At 37.2% G+C, this 18,601-nt stretch overlaps 1 protein-coding gene and 1 long non-coding RNA gene across 6 annotated transcripts in view; one reads left to right on the top strand and one right to left on the bottom strand.

Moving 5' to 3' along the window:
- The window catches only part of LOC100651445 (WD repeat-containing protein 47), an 80,028-nt gene that overhangs the window by 18,596 nt on the left and 42,831 nt on the right, over positions 1-18,601 (bottom strand). The window lies entirely within an intron of this gene.
- On the top strand, positions 16,648-17,814 carry LOC125385504. Its single transcript, XR_007224875.1, has 3 exons — positions 16,648-17,049; positions 17,330-17,609; positions 17,673-17,814. It is a non-coding gene; the product is annotated as an uncharacterized LOC125385504 (long non-coding RNA).

Below are 18,601 nucleotides of genomic sequence, written 5' to 3'. Positions count from 1 at the left end.
CGCTCGTTTATGATGGAAACAGGCGTGGAAAATTTATGTTAATTTGAAGATTAGTAGATAATAATTGGAGTTTCTTAAAAATTATTCTTTGTAGAAATTGTTTCTGTGCTGCAAAAGTGTTTGTTCTTCAAGAAAAGTACCATTCATTGAAAAAAGTGGAAAAATATACCTATCTCCGTTGAAATTCTGCCTTTTAACAGAAAAATTGGTCTTTTAACAAAATTATTTACAAACAAGAGATAATATTCATCTTCTACGGCAAGAGTTTACCATTTAGAGTAAAAATGCCCGTCTTTTTAAAAGAAAAAAAAAAAGGAATAATTCACTTCTTAATAATTTAGCTATTCAAAACCCTCCAAAAAAGTTATACATTCTCTCAGTACGGAAAGAATACTTCATCAAATAAACGTTTCGTTCCAAATAGCAATAATTTCAAGATCAAACGATTTGACGTTACAGAAATATAGCGACGACAATAAATAGCAGATCAAGCTCTCGACTGGACTACGACTATCGTTAAAATGTAGCGGAGATTAAAAACTAGTTTGCACGACGAATGGAAAAAAAATGAAACGCGTTCGAGCCGATCCAAAATTCAGAACTAGAATACAGAAGGAATGATATTACTGTGGTGAGATTTTACAAGAGGTCACTTGCATTCAACGAGTTCTTATCGAACGCCTTGCAACCGGTGTCGGTGTAAGAGAGCGTGTAAGTACCTTGCTCGGCGAAGCTTAACATACTCGAAGACGACTTTTTCAAAACCAGAGGCCTTTAGACCGATCGATCACGTAATAGTTCAAAGGATGGTCCCCCTCGGGCGTAAGATGTTAGATGTAACTCGCGCACGTGCCAGATTAGCCACGGCTCAACATTCTCTTCTTTCTATTTACGAACAAACTCGAAAGTCCGGCGCAGTTCAGTGGACTGGATTGCGATAGAACGTAGATCGTCTGACATATCCTTTTAAATTTATGTAAAAAACTACCATTAAATTGCGCGTGGAAATCATTTTCTTGCTTCCTAAGAAAATTTTTAATTAAAAGAAATTTCAGATGGAATATTACATAGGTTAGAAAAACGTATATTGATGAAAGTTCAAATGATGAAAAAGCTAATGAAATAGGAAAAACTAAGAAATTATTATTCTTACGCGAACACGTTTGTTAAACCGTAGAGTATTGCTAATTAACCATTAAGATTAGAGACCTGGATAAATGATTTAACGATTTCACGTAGGCCAACTGAAAAGCGAATAACGGCTGGTCTTTTCATGTTTCTACGTAAGATAAAACCACCGTTTATTATGAACTAACAAGCGGGTTTGTATTGTTTGTAATTAACCATCCACCTATTGCTTGATTGTTGAAGTTAATAACTCGATACGGATAATATTTCTTTCATGTTTCTCTATCTAATAACGTCAGACACTTCCTTTATTTCATGCCAACAACAAGAATAGAATAGAAAAAATAGCAAGGGTAATAATAAGACCAGCGATTGCAGACTGTTGCAATCGAGCCACGAACACAACGTTAATTAAGCAGCTCATCGATCGAAACGACCACTTTTCCGTAAGCTACTTCCACTTTCGTTAATCCAGTGGATCGCATGACGAACAAAAACACCGAAAAATTGCGTTCTAACGGTTCACAGAAACCACCAGGCGACGTGATCGCTCGTCCTTGTTCGCACCTCCATATTGCGCAACCAGCGAATTCACTTTCACCAGAAAAATGCTTTTTCGAAAGTGTCCGTGTTTTAATTGTTCTCAGCAGCTAGAGTTCTCCTTTCCGAGGAATCTCTTCGAAGCACTAAAATTTCAGCGAACGTCTCGTTTGCTCGAGCATTGAAATCGCCGATACTAAGGCGTCTGACTATGAAGGGACCGATCTACTGTATACTATACATGAATTGTATATAGATATAGAAGAAATGTAGAACAAAAGATATGAATTTTGTTTCTTTTGGATAATTACGAGAACTTCTGATATTGAAATTATAGTTTTCTTTTTGGTAGTTAATTAGATAATTGTTGAAGATTTTAGGTAAAAATATAGATCGAAAATTCTTGAATGAGTGAAATTCTTTCATTTTAATAAGTAAAATAGATAAAATTCTCGAAGGAATATTTATAGGAAAATTTACATCAATCTAGCAAAAGGTACATACTGTTCAATGTTTTGATAATATATTAAAACGATAAAGAATTCAGAATGAACAATGTACAGAATAATTATTCCATTATCTTCAACCACAGATTCACAATGTCTCAGACAAAAAATATCTACTTTTAATTTTTCCTACGAAATTAGTACTTATCTACAATAAAAACTTGAAATTTATAGTGTCATATTTAATGGCTACACTATGCAAGAATTAGATAATCGATCCAGTTCGACAAATTCGAGCATGGCATGTATAACTCGTTAGAAAGAACGTGTTTCTATTTTTTGTCCTCTGTCGATCATTGATCTAAGTCGTCGTACAAATTAGTCAAACGGAAACTATTCGAATTCTGTAGAAGATTTCTCCTTAATATGCTACATCGTAATATATAGATTCAAATATATAACTTTCTAAATAAACATCGATAATCTAAAACAATCTAAACATCTAATTATTGATTTATGACAATTCTATTATCCAAGTGACTCAAGTTTCTAAGTGCTAATGATGATCGATCAGTGATGCCTGTAACGAGAATTCTTGATAGACAAATTTCACCGTGGTCCATCGAACGTGAAACAGAGGATTAGGTTTGAGAGAAGCTACCGAGGTGCATTGTTCCCGATGGATTCGGTTTCTTTTTTTTTTTTTTCTCGTTTTAACGAAGAAGTAACGGTGGATTAACTCGAGGTCACCAATCGGGAACACTTTCTATCTGTGACTAGTAAAATTACGGTTCATTAATACCGGCTCGTTATTTTTTAAAAAGTATCGACCGATATGAAGATAAAACATGTAATCGAACGTTTACGAGAAAAAAGGACAAGATCGCGTGAAGACGCTTTTTCTCGGCAAATTACAGTGATTTCTGCGATAGATCCTCCAGCCAACCGTGTCATCGGTGGTATTTTTATTAATGAGTCGGAAAATCGAGGCTATTTAGAAAACAGAAGGTTAATACTTTAAGACACGTCTCATTTAAATCTTATGTATCTCATTGCAAGATAAGTTTCTATCGAAAACTATAGTGACGGACGAAAGAAGGTTTAGAAAGGAAGCAGTACAAAGAAACAATTACAGAAAATGGAACCATAATTCATAAGAGCAATGAGCAACTACAATACATACAATAACTTACTATTACCAGAGTAATACCAAAAAAATGTCCAATAAAAAAGTTGCAAATTTTCATATACAAAAATATCAATTTTAAATGTACTTTTGCCTGGCACTGTACTTCAATCTTTTTACACCGATCTATTGTATCATATTTCAATCAATTTAACTATACCGAAGTGATAAAGATAATAGAGATTATGTTGCAAAGTGAAATAACACTGAAGTATAGTAATCGTACATGAAATAGTAAAATAATACTAGAAGATAAGATTTTCCACGATAGAAGTTTGATCGGACACAATTTGATGTTTATCAAAGCGAGAGGAAAGCCGATTATCTCTTTTCTGATACGATCATGTCCGGACCAAAGCAGGTGGTTAAATGCGATTCAGCGATCGATCATCGCGAAAGCGACCGTTTTGAAACAATTTCTATCTGGGCAATATATATGCGTTAAATCGCGTAATTGATGCGAACGTTTGTGGACTTCCGGGATCAGACGTTGGCACCGATTAGAAATGGCGAAACTGGAGCAATAAACTGGCGGAACACTTTCCATTAAACACTGTTCCCATTAATCTACATACAAGACGTGATAGGTGCAACAAATTTGCGGAATAAATCGAAACGAAATTTCCAGTAAAAGCGGTTTTACTTTTTATCAGCTAACAAATTCAGAAAAACAAGCGAGAAAACGGGATATGGAATGGGCGGAATTTCGTGTATAAAGTGCCATTTGAACGAAATTCTTTTCCTGTATTTTATCTATTTAAATCCGACCGAACAGGCAAAACGAGATTTTGAACACGAAAGTACAGTAATAATTTCAACTGTTTTAGTAATATCTATTGATACGGAGGTTTCTACATATTTAATTAGCAAGAAAATTATTGCAGAAACGAGCAATAATTTCCAATGAATTTGTTACCAATCCTGAATCATTCGTAAAACCAATATCTACAAACATCACGGTAACTAAGCTTTCTACGAGTTTAACTTCGAAAAAAATAGTTATCAATTTTACATTGGAATCCAGACGAAACATTTACTTCAACGAATCTTTATCTTACAACATTAATTTCTGTCGCAGCCTAATCCTAAGATTATTTTCTCTTATTTATCCCCACGAAATCCCTAAAAATCAACAAACCATATAACTGCCGCGCCTTCTTCCCGGCCTCTCGTTTCTTCTCTCATCCGGTTTTCTGCAAGTTCTGCCAATTCTCTCAAACGTGTTCAGTTCATGCTGCTCAGCCGTTTCAACATCCAAAAGGTTCTCCATGGACCGTCTAACTTGTCTGCATGCACCACCATTCTTAGGGCTCTTCCTCTGCAGATGATTTCCATTTTCATCGTGATAATCCTCCCATTCGCTCACTTCGCTTCTAACGTCCTCCAAGGACCTGGTCCTGCCTACTGAACAGGTGCATGGAGGTACGCTGCTTCTACATAGTCCTCCAGAGTTTTTAGTCCTATTTCTCGGTTCCATCATCATCATTCTTGGTGAAACAGCCACGGGTGGAACTTGAAGAGGTGACATGGCTTGTGGCGGTGGAATTGCGTTTCGATATAAAGGCGCCAAATAATAGTAATCGCGACCTTTGTTAGAATTGGATGCGCTTATTCTAGTTGGAACGTAATTGTAGTCAGCTATATGAGGTGTTATCCATTGAGTCATCGCGTCCATCGGCATAGGACGATAACAGAAGGATGGTCCTCTGGTGGCTGGATGACTACGGTACATGGGGGGCCAAGGACGAGACTGCTTGAGATCGAAGCGAGGATCCATCCGCGGATCCAGCACTCGGATGTCGCCCATGTCGTACGCCGCGATCTCTTGACCGGGTTTTGAATGACAGCTGCGTATCGATGTTGAAAGTGGCGTCAATGAACGACATAGACGTTCATCTTGAACTACCAGTTTTGATACTCTTGAACGATCTTCATAGCGGTCGAGTTACCGTTCTCGAACGAGTTCTTTCGATAGGATACAATGTGTCTGGAATATTTATGAAGCAGAAGTAGGCCACGTTTATACTCCTGTATGATCGAATACCAGGGAGTAGCCAAGGAAAAGTCGGAAGAAAGCGAGGAAAATTGGCAACCGATGGCCTTCTTCGAACGAAGAATCGGGGAACAAAGGATGATCCAGTCGTGTTCGCACGAATACGGGATTTTCACCACTTTCCACGCACGCTGGGAAGTCTCTCGCGAGCTCAGGCCCTGTCACTTTCCTCGTGTTTCCCTTCCGACACTTTGCACTTCACCTGTGGAATATTCGATATTTCCTAGTTTCCTAATCAACTCGTACGTGTTACCCTTGTAACAAGCGCGTCACACTTATGACGTTATTACGTGCGCGCGAATGGCAAACCCGGTACCGTTACGTCTCTCACCTTTCACCCGTTTTTCGCTGAAATCGCGGTCGGAAGCGGTGCTGCTCGCCCCCGAACAAACGTACTTCCGCCGTGTTATCAGGGCGAACAATCGCCAGAGAGGCCCGAGGATCGTGGATCGTGGATCGCGGATCGGAGACGACTGTGCTCAGCTGAGTGCAGCGAAGGAGTGCGTAGCCGACGCGTTCTCGTCGAGTGACTTCGCCTCTCGTTGAGAAACGACCCACTTCTCCTCACAGGATTGAAACTTCATCTCCCTACCACGATCGTGGCGCGGCTCTACAACTCATCTCTGGCTACCTCTTCAACGTCTGTGAGTTTCCAACGAGAATGCATGCCGCGCCGCTTCCGTTCGCGGACGATGCGCGTTTAGGTGATATCGCAACAGGTGGTCCACCGAATCAAACGTGACTAATTATTATTGATACTCGAGGGATTGAAGCTGGCACATGAGATACGGTTTCTTTGAGGATGACGAGTGAATTTTAAGTTTAAATTAAGATAACTTTGGAACGGAACGATGTTTAAGGAAAATTAAGCATTTAAGATTCTAACAGGTTAACCCCAATTCTCCTCGAGTCTGCATCACCTGAAGCGAATATTATATTGCGATAGATTTTAGGTCTCGATATTGCTCTCATTTTAATGAAAAGAAACTAAGATGACGTAGCAGGAATAAGTTGAAATTTGAAAAATTAGAGAAAAAAGATGAAATAATTTAATTTAGAATATGAAACAACAAGAAGCTTGAACTCTGTGTCACTAATAATTTAGTATGTATTTTTTAAATACTAAATAATCGCTAATAATATTAAGATAATAATAATCGTGTACCTTTGTTAATCGTAAAATCAGTTATTATACAATGGAACCTAGAAGCTTCTCAATCTTCATCGCACACACAGGAATCTCACCTCGCCGAATAATTTCGATAAAATCGATCGATGGAAAATCTAAATGCTCCGGAGGATATTCGCGAGAGAGCTTTTGATAATCAAACACGAGGATTAAAAGGACATTGCGTTCCTTTTCTGTAAGCGCTTTCACTGAGCCGCCTTGATCCAAGTCCACGACAACCGTGCCCATCCTTTCGGGTTTATTTTACTTCGTACGGAAATCGCGCCATTATACGCAGGAAGTTGGAAACAGGTGGGTGTAAAGAACAGATTCAGTCGCTAATACGAGCCGCATTAGCAGATTTTCATCATTAAGAACTTTAATTACGGATATAAAATAGATTTGCACGAGAACTCGAAGCATGGAAACGCTATTTTTAAGCTATCTTTTTCCTGGAAATCAATCTTCGCTCATCGTTTCGGTCGATTTTACATATGTACTCCGTTTCCTAGAAATAATTCGTGTTTTTGCAATCGAAGATCTCTTTCGATCGAAGAATATTATTAAAATAATTTAAATATTTTATTCGAAATAATTTTCGTGGTCTATCTATCGTATCTATCGTGGTATAAATTATTCATAACTAAAGCTTTTAGATGTAGTCTCATATAATTGTAGCGTGGCTCGATCTTAGAACGATATGAGACGATTTATGAGATTATTCAAAACAGAATGTTTAAATTTCCTCTTTGTACCATGTAATTTTATTTTTTCCATGTGATGACTTGTTTTTTAAATGTTGGATGCCTCAAGGATCGCCATGCTGGCGCACGATCACGCCGTCTCAATTTTCCATCTCAGCTTTCTCCGATACGCTCCGTTAATAATTCGTGGCGATGCGGCAATTCCTCTCTATTTTTTTTCCTTCCCGTATTTCTCTTTTCGCCCTCTCTTTCTTTTATTCGCGGGAAACCATCGCGTGTCGAAACCCACGCAAGATTTCCTTTCGCTAGAAACGGACCTAGCGCGATAACGACATGGAACCACTTATCGACAAGATCGTGGACAACTCTGAATTCAAAGATCGGTAGAATAAGCAACGACAGGTAATTATTGTAACTCGAACGAAATCGCGTGGAAAACTAGCCGTAAACCGGTCAAGTCGATCCGCGGAATAATTCACCTCGTTGCAATAGTTCGCCGGATGGTTCCATTATTTCCATCGTTTCTATCATTTTATGATAATAGAAAGAAATCGAGTCACTTTCACGAACTAAACGGCATCGATAGTTTTCTGCTCTGACGCGTAATAGATCGATCGTCCCGACCAGAGGAATCCGAATCGATTTAATCGAGTAAAAGTGACGCGAAGACAATCGATTTCGTACGTTCTGATAGTCAACGAACTTTTCCTTTATCGAAGCCAAATACAATGAGAAAATGGGTCGTAACGTATGAATGGAGAATGCAGACGTCAAATCAGACGCAAGATCGGTATCGTGCACATTTTAGAGAAAGTTCGCCGCGCGACACGAAAAGTAAATTGCTGTGATCCGGTCGTCCGCTTTTATGCCAATCGTATCTGATCAGCTTCGCACCAAAACGACAAATGCTCTCGGTCCTCGTCTTATCCGTTCGAATAAGAAGCCGCTATTTGTTTTATTGAAAATGAACGTTGTGTCAGACAACTTTGATGAACGTCTTCCCATTGAACCTGTTTATCGATTCAAAAAACAGTAGCTTTATCCAACCAAACATATTTTTGGATGACGAATACATTCGCTTCAGAAAGTTACGAAATTTAGACAGATATAAATATATTATAGAGGTATTTGCAATAATAAAAAGAAATATATATATATTTGATCGAAATATATAGGTATACGAATCATTTAGAAATCATCGTTTTGACCAATTCTATAAATTGAAAGGTAAAGAACGAATGATATCGTAAACATTTCTTTTTGTATTATTTTAGAATTTACTATTAAATATACATTATCGTGCGTGTCTATGTAATATTAGGTCGTCCGAAAAGTTTATTTCGTTTTATAAGGAAATAAAGGATGCACGACATTTACCGTTTTATATTATTCTATCGAATTACGTTATGATCCATGTTGTTCTATCGAAATAAAGATCACAATGTTCGACAGATTAGGTTTCATGTTTGTATAAAGATGCGTGTTGTAAAAGACGTATCCGTAAAAGAAAGACACTTTTCGGGCAACCTAATACAGTTCAGAAAAATTGACAGATGATGGATATCGTAATCGATTTGATATTTGGAAAATCTTCCATATCGTTTTCATTTCTTTTCGTTCATCCTTTAGGATCCATTCTTCAAAGTCCATTTATTACTTTCCGATTGTTTCTATGTTATTCTAAGGCAATTAACTTTCCATTGCGACTGTATGTGTTGCTTTTTTCATTTCTGACATTGCTGTCTTATTTTCTAGAATCGAACATTGCGCCAGACTTCATCCTGAAAACTGTGTCAGCGTTCTAAAAATTTCGAGTATTTAGAGTGAAAGTAGATGAAAGATCTAAATTTAGAAATGTCTATTGATCAACGATAAAATCGTAGCAAGTATCTAACGTAAAAGACTTACTTTACATATTTTACGTACTTTAACCGCGATATCGATGAATTATGAAAGTACGAATACAAATTTTGCTTCGACGCTTAGCTAATTTTCAAGGTATAGTTCGTAAAGCATACGATAAAAGCAAGTATACTTCGTAAGTGGTAAGAATAAAGCAATCGACCGTCTCAGAACAATTCGCGTTAGCTTTCTAATGTTAATAATTACGGCATTGTTCCAAGTTTCACTGTTGAAATAAAATCAACGACCTTTCAATTTAATACTCCATATTCTTTTTCACTTTCGTACGATACTTGGTTCGTTTATTCCTCTTCCTTATCGCTGCAATTTTACATTATTTTTACGTTTTGCATAATGCAAAAAGAATATCCGTAAATACGAAGATCGGCAAACTCTATACAAAGGATCAAACAGGAATTGTACCTATTTATCCTACAAGTATTATTATATTTTCTAAGAAATAACGTCTGTATTTTCTAGTAGATATCAAATTAATTCACTGTATATTTTATAGATTTTCTACATCCGTAAAAGTTGGTTAAACGAAATTTTATACGTGCTTTCAGTTCAATGAAATTATCATAATAGTATACGATAATGTAGGAATACATATGTATTATAGGAAACGGTAGTTTAAACGTGTTCAATAACCTTTCTCTTTATCCGTCAAAACTTTCATCTGAGGATGTGATTTATTACTGCTTTGTATCGTAATCCACGTTCTCGCGTCACTTTCCATAAATGCAAAATTTACCAGTTCGATAATTACCTCAGAAAACTAAAAAATCTCGAGTCTACAACAATTTAAAGCCAAGCATGAAAGTGTCTACGTAACATCGGACATGTAATATCGGTAGAACAGTGTAGCGATCGCGTAACACGTATCGATCCTGTGTCACGAGTTTATGCTATCTATTCACTCGTTTCAGGTACTGTAATTAGGTCGCGTGACACAATGAAAATCAAACAAGGATATTAAACGATCCCACGCATTACCTTGCAGAATCGTCGAAGGTCGAATGCACGCTCGATCGAACAATCTGAAAATCAGCACGATTTTTCTCTATTTCAATGTAATGCGCGTTAAACGTGTCTCATGAGGCCAGATATCGATCTTTTCGCTCCAAGAATGGACAGGTAACAGTTTCGATTAAGCGGTTCGGCTATTCGATTCAATATTAGCATTAGGTGCGATTCGTGACGCAATTTAGCTGCTCGCGAGGGCAGAACAAAATGCAACCTGCTCGTATGAGACGAAAGGCACGGTTTGACGAGAATTACGCAACAAGCTCGTACCGTTTCTTTTCGATTTTTCTTTTCCTGTCGTTCGCTGCCTGGCAAAAATCAGGTATTACCGGATCACCGTGTGGCCGCGCGAAAAATCTTAATAACAAACCCGATACGCGCGTGTACGCGATAACAGCCAAGTGCCACTAGATCTCGGTGTGTTTTAGTTCACGTACGGCGCTACCATAATTGCTTTTCCGTCCGGTCGTGGTACGTGGACCATGACTCGCCACCGCCGAAAAACTGCGCGCGAAAGCGATGCTGAAACTCGTGTGGAAACGAGACGAATCGAGTCTTCGCACGGTCTCGCATCGTAATTATCTGGTTTTGGAAATTTTCGCTCGGAACCCGAGGCGATCGTTTGTCGATGAATGAAATACGCCGGTTGCGTAATTCTTTGGTCATATGAACCCATACAAGTAAATTTCATGTCTGTTGATTAACGAGTCACTGTTTTATTAAGGGTTTTGAACCTCGTTTCAGGCGTTTCCGGTGAACTTGCGTGTTTTCAATCTCGTGTTTTTACCGCTGTTATGCTACGTGCAGCGGGACTCGTTTTGTGTGTAACATGTTTGAGATATTGCGTATCGAACGCACGAAAGTTCGTGACGTTTCTGGGAATATCATTCAGAAGATTGCGTGCGTGTTAAAGTGGTTCGTTTTTTCCTATCCGACCAATAGAAAGTCGATCGATCGATCAGAATGCTGGTATTGTAAACGAATGTTCTGGATCGTTCGGTGCATTTTAACATGGGTTTAATAAAGATCAGCAGTGAAATATCGCGTTGTTGTCGTTCCATGAAGTGATATAGGATACGAGGCAGCATATTTGGAACGATGCAACTCGATTATATACGAGCCTCGAGAATTGCAACATGAATGCGCGCTGATCTGTGACATATTTACAAGCTGACGGTTGTTAAGAAATACGAAACGCTAGCAGGATGATTGGGAGAAAAGAGTATGATCGTGAAAATCACAAAGAATTTACAAGAAAGTTGATGACCATTAGATCCGCCTGGTCGGACTTGTATCCGTTGGTGCAACGATCCTGCCCTAGATTTCTTTCACAATCCAAGTCTTAAATAATATTTTTTTTCCACTTCTCACGCGTATTCGAACGTTTACTTTCGTTGTATAATAATTAGAACGACCGGTGTTCGAACGGGAATTTGTCAGTCACAAAAGGCGCAAAACGATCCCTGGTGAAATCGAAAGTCGCGGGACTGCTGCTTAACGGGTAATACAGAGTGAGTTTTAAGCGATCTTACTTGTAGTCGGTAAAACAGTATTCATTGATGTATGATTAGATAAGATATGTAAATAAATCGTGAGGGCCTCTGTGATCGAGAAACTGAAATACCGACCTTAGAAAGTATCAAAAGTTTGATTTTACATTTTAGACATTAATCTAATTTTATTTTATTAGAATGTAATATTATTAAGACCAATAGAGCTACGCACTTAAAAAACAAACTAGTAACAAATAAATATAATAAATTCTGTTCATCACTTCTGAGACAGGATTTATTTTTAGGTCTCTGATCTTTTAATTTTCTACGTATATAATTATTTGATTATCTTCGCGAATATTTTTCACATTTGAGAGAGAGACGATAGTAATTACTAATTACACTTTCTATCGACTAATGGGGTTAGGTTTATAGGATTATATAATCCTACTCGACTGTCATTCAATAATTACTGCAGCTTGTCTATTCAATAAATCAACTTAAATTGTCAAATATGATTGAATTTTATAATAAGGAACTAGAAACTTCCTATCGAAGCGAAATCGATCAAAGATATGGATTTATGTACATTAAGGTTATTTATGAACTGATGATTGTAATGTGATGAAGTAACGAATAGAGATTTATATTTTATTCACCTAGATGAAGAAAGTCTTTTGAACCAACACAAGATACAGGAGTATCATAATAAACATTGATGTATCGTGAACATATTACATTTACAATTAGAGAAAATCCTGTAATTTATGCTGTGAGAATATAAAGAAACTTATCTGTTCAATAAAGATAAATTATTTATCAACATAAAAATATCTCGTTACAAACCAAATTACGAGTTGGCAGATGGAACGGTAAACACTGAAAAACCGCAAAGAAATCAATGGCTGTTGCCAACTATCTTCATAAACACGTTGCGGAGCAATACCCACGCGATCTATTATAAATGGAAATCCACTGACTGGTATATGACGAAATGAAATATGTAATGAGATAACAAATCTTTGCAAACGTGATCACAACTAAAATGTACTTCTTATCCGATACGTAATTACGCGACCCTTAAAATAGATGCGTTTTCATTAGCATGAAGAAACATGGTTTAATATTATGATATGTTGGTGGGTTAAGATTTTCAGTGCAATTTATTCTATTCAAATTTCACGTTGTGACTTTATACAACAAGCGCATAAATAATTGTTAATAATTTTAGAAATCGTTTATAATCTTCATACGTATTTCTAATTACACGCTTCGCACGATTTTAAACGAAGTGCTACACTATTTCATTAAATCAATTTCTATATAAATGTATTTTACACCTTAAAAAGATTCACCACAATTATCAGTGCAGGTCTTACGAACTCGTTTCTCAGTTTCCCTGAAATGTGAGAAATAATCATAACTTTTACGTGTTTAATTAAAGAACATCCTTTCGACTTAATGTTCCACATCTTCTCTTTTTGAATAACGTGTTTTACGATGCATTGTAACCACTATGCAAATGTTTATACATTTGTGTAAAATTTATGGATGAATAATGTACTGAATACAAAATAATATTTCAATATATACAAAATATTTATGATTAGACCGTGGGTACCTGAAAGATCGGAAATGGAAAACTTAAAATTATGGAAGATGCCAATTAACAGATTATGGCGTAATATTTCTTATCATTCTCTAACATCGTTAACTTTATTTTTGCGTTGGTTCATTAAATACACAAATTCCACGACCGCCCATCTTTCCAGTTGACTAGAGATTCTGTTTGATTTAATCGACGATTGCCACGGAGGAAGATATCATCGATAATAAGAATTTAAATAAGAAGAATATTTACCTTAAATAATAAATCGAACTGTAGCAGATGAAAATGGAAGAAGCGATCAAAGAACGACAGTGGAGGAAGGTGCGATTTCACCGAAGTATAAACACGTAGAACTTCAAACACGAGACTTTCACCTAATTGACAAAGCATGACGGTGTCACTAGTCGAATTCATTTCCCTTAATTTGTGCAATGAAAAAATTCGTATCTTAAATATATCGATATACATACTTGGTAATTGATAGACATGTTCCTCTCGGCGTAATGACTCTATCGCGGTCTGTATGACGCTTTAATTATACTAACTCACATCGTTTCATCGATATTTGCCTCTATAGCGTGCTTATTTATTTTCCGTTAACGAGCTTCTCGTATAATTTATGACACGATATTTAGAATTCTAAACAGCTACGTTTGGTATCGTACATTTTGCATGTTACTTTTAGCAAACTTATAAAAATTCAATACACTGACCGTGATAATTATGTAGAATATTTCACAGACACGTATTGCATAGAGATGTATAGCGCTAGAAAGGATATAATCGAAGACTAGTATGCAAAATTATATTTGAAAATTATAACTGGAATCTCAGTTGACCTAAAAAATATTAAGAATTCCGTAATCCGCAATAAGTCGGTAAGCTTAATTAGCATGCTAATGATAAAAGTAGAGAAAAATACTTGCCGGAGAAATGTCAAGGTTCGCTAGCCCTGGTTTCTAGATTTGCCGCGTGAATCACCGATTTCTTTGCACAGTGCCACTTCGAACTTGACCCTATTCGGTGTATTTACGCTCGGTACATTTCAATTTAATCATTTTGTTGAAAATCTCGCGATTTTTTGTCTCCTGGCATGCAGCTATCTCATTATCAAAATGTAATAACCGTGGGAGAAAACGTAATAGTCTTGCTTAAAACTTTTATGCTATGAAACGAAGAATATTGTTGTCACGATACAAAGAGACACGATATAAAGAACTTTAGGTGTATTTACGTTAGTTGATACGGATAGATATAGAGTCATAATGTATTCTCAAAGACGATGAATATATCTCAAGGGAAATAATATCTGATTTGTTTAAACGTATGATTTCGAATCGTATGGGTACGATATTGACAATTATAGACACACTGTATCATTGACACATGGATGATTTCAAGTACTTTGTAAACAGAAACTAGTCTAAAGCAATCGCAATTCGATACTAGTAATTCTAGATTTTACAAAGACACTGTCAAAAGCAGTAGACTATCAAAGCATATCTTCAAGGTATTAATGATTCCTTTGGTCTCGTTAAATACAAAACCTCCTCGGGATCTCTAAGATCTCAGCAGGTTGCACAAGCTTCAGCAGTATCAGTTCTGCGAGTATCGAGGATCTTAATAGGTTTCAGGTGTTTCAAGATTTTCTAGACTTTCAATGGATTTTTAGAATGATCTAAGTCCTTAGTTGCCCTAAGCTTTCAAAAGGTCCTAGAAATCTTAACATCCACTGTCATTCAGTTTCCTAATTCTATCAAATTTGCCAGATTTAGGTCTCTAATAACAGAGCAGAAATTATATGCATTCAAATTTGGAATTATATGCAAATGAATCTAACGTTATCTGCAATGATAGCAAAATTCATAATCGATATTTTAGCTTAAGTTTTGTGAAATAGATATTGCATACACGTCATAGTTAAAGTATATTTAATGCTCTGTTACGTTATAAACGTAAATCAAATTTCACTAGCATTCAATGGAATAAAGCAATAAAGCAACTTGATAGAATAAAATTTACATTCTTCGACAATAAAACCAATCCTACTACAAATGCAGAAAATATTCTATCTTTGGTCAATCCATCAACGTACACCAACTAGTGCACCGCGAGACAAATCGTTTCGCGAGCGGACGCAGTTGTGTGCGTTCGTACGTCAATAAGACGTCAATTTTTGTTAACGGTACCGGTCTGTTTCGGCCAATCATCTCGGACGTCGTACCGTGAGACAAAGCGGTTCCGTACAACACGGCACGAACGCGAAATGCGTGTACTCGCAGCGCAAGAACGCGATACGCGTGCAGTTGAAAGCGCATCGCGGCCGATGCACGTGCATCGTATCGAGGAAGTAAGCCGTGGCGACCGGGCAACGTCACGTGCCATTCCAGACGGAAATTGCCAACGCCGCGATTTCAGGAATTAGACCTATTACGCGGACCGTCCGGTATAATGCCGGAAAATGACGCGTGCAACTTGTCGATTCATCCCCATTACGAGTATTTTCGAGAGCCTTTGGAAATCGGTGCTGCCGATGTTCCCGGTATCGGGTCGACGACCGAGATTGAAAGGAACCAGTGGCACGTTAATTTCTCTTTTCCTTCGGTTTGGCTCGGTTTAAACGGTGTGCGAAGTTTAAATAAAATTCACCTGCGTGGAATATTTAACGAGATTTTAATTATGGAGGAGATGATTATGGGAGTTAACAGGAAGGATGTTATTTTTTGGTTTCGACTTAATTAACAGCCACTGATCTTAATGAAACATGATAGAAATTGAGGGATAATAACGGTATTATTTACGAAGAAAATTGTTAGGGTGTTATTGTACAATTATTCTAACGCAATTAAATATCGTATATAAGTTAAAATAATTGTCTAAAGGCTTTAATATAAATTTAATATTTTCTCTTTCGCAGGATGCTGTTCACACACAAAACACGGAAAGGACGTTTCGCGTTGTCCGCGCTCGCACAGATTTTTATCCCGTAAACGAGCAAAAACCATCGTCTTGCTAACAGATTTCGTGTCATTAAGGTGTTAGGAAGCATCTTAGAGTCGAGTAATTTGTTCCGTTATCACGGTTCGATGGTACTTCTAATTGGATACGAACAACCGAATTCGGTGCTAATTAAAGCTTAATTTACATTCGATCGGTCGCTACTTTCTCGATACTAACATCTTCTAGTTCCCCTTTCCGACTCTCCAAGTATCCTTTCAATTTTTGATGCATACGCTACGAGTTACGTAAAAAAAACTTTCTTTTCGATCGCGAATCACGCTCGGATTACATAAAAGAAGTTCCTTCAAATAGAAAACAAATATTACGATAAAAACTGCGTGTGCTATTAATGCAACATGTCTGCTTCGATTTTTGTTTCAAACATGCAATGAGTTATAAAACTCATGTTTCAATCTATATGGCTATTTATCTGACATCTTACAGTATGAAATTTTATGTTATAATAGGCGATACGATATTTGCATTTCCTTATTAGCATCAATATACAAGTGGGAATTCTAACGTAAAACACCACCAGCAAATTTATTCTACCAGACCAGTAATTGTAAACAGTGGAAAACAAACAATGGGCATAAAATTCCACTCAATCGACTATGCAGTAATAAACGCTCCAACGAATCAACGAAGAACTTAAAACTTCAGTATCCAGCATCTATTAATAAATCCATCTTGCCAGACCATAGAGCATGAAAAAACCAGGAAACGGGGAACGTAAAATTACACCCATTAATATCAGCCTACTAAAAATAAGTAAAACAAAATAATTAGTGAAGGTAAAATTCTATCCGAATGACTATTAATAATCATTCAAAAAATTAAACGAACCTATCAACAAATCCATTCTACCAGATTAAACATCGAGAAGCAAGAAATTCTCATTATTAATCCATTTCAACACTACTAACACCCAACATCTATCAACAAATCTAATCTGTCACCGAACATTAAAAAACAAACATCTCAATAAATATAGTGCTTAACGCAAATGGCCATGAATAAGTAATTAATCAAATCGTTAGGTGTTTTATCCATATAATGATGCGATTTTTCCAGATTTTGCGAAACAGTCGAGTGTCACGGCGACACAACGCGCCAAATAAGACGAACGATGGCGAACATTAAATACGAAACGATCGGTGGATGGATGGGATCGGGTCGACATTAATGACGCGAACGCTACTTTTAAATCGTCCTGGCGGTGTGGCCATATCGAGGAACCGCAGCGTGGGTCGCTACGCGTGATTGCTGTTTACATACAAGACGAACGCGAGGTGGAAACGAGACAAAAAGCTAAGAACGCGAGGAAAAAACGCGAGGTACAAGCGCCGTGCAGGTGAGTGTGGGCAGCTCATGGCCAAACGACGCGTAGGCCTTACCTGCGCCAATCTTGTTTCAGGAAATGCGCCACAACAGCATCGCGTTTCACCATCAAGAGCAATGCCAATTTAGGAAGATTCAATGAAAATCACGAAAATTATTGTTTCGTCCGAGCCACTTAAAACTTTAAAATTGAGAAGCAAAGTGATACTGTTAGAAGCATTGTATTTTTTAATTTATCTGCAAATCTGTTACTATCTATGTTATCTTTTTCCAACAAATGGACTTTGGTTTTAGAAAATTGAACAATAAGGTTGCGATACTTGCAAAGAGTGGGGTTGAGATTTTGGCTTCTGAGAGGTGTATTTCATGATTCACAAATTGAGAGATGAATGATTTTTGTAAATGTTCTAATGGGTGAGCTATCGCGACCTGTGTCTACAATTCTACTTGTTAGGTATAGAAATTGAATGATTTGTTTCTTTTAATGGACGATGTAGTAGAATGGTAATTACGCTTGATGTATTATGCATTACGTATGCAAGGAATGCTTGTGTATCAGATAGAGGCGCGGTGAATAACAATGATTTGAACTCGCTTCTTAAATAAGCGAGTTACATATTCTCAGCGTTTGTGCTCGAGAATTACGGAAAACGAAAGCAATGGCGTATGCTGGAATGACGATTCCACCGCAAGGAGGAATAGGAATTACGTAGCTGCGAATCTAGGAGGTGTGTGTGCGCGCGTATGTGTATTCAGCAGGTGAAATGCATCCAAGAGTTGTTCATACGAAAGAGGAATACAAATATTTGCTAATAGTCATAGGCTGTAAATAACCGTGACGTCTTTCCTTGGAAATACAAGCAGCAAAATTTATTTCTTCGAAAGTATTACAATACAAGCAACACGAAGATCCATGAAGTTTGAAAAACTGCGTGTCAAAATCGAATCGAAGCATCGTCATGTCCTTTCATCTATTTTTAATCAACCTACGTGTCACGAATTATG

The sequence above is a fragment of the Bombus terrestris genome, chromosome 7, assembly GCF_910591885.1.
Source record: "Bombus terrestris chromosome 7, iyBomTerr1.2, whole genome shotgun sequence".
NCBI lineage: Eukaryota > Metazoa > Arthropoda > Insecta > Hymenoptera > Apidae > Bombus > Bombus terrestris.
This window is presented reverse-complemented; position numbering and strand designations above follow the sequence as displayed.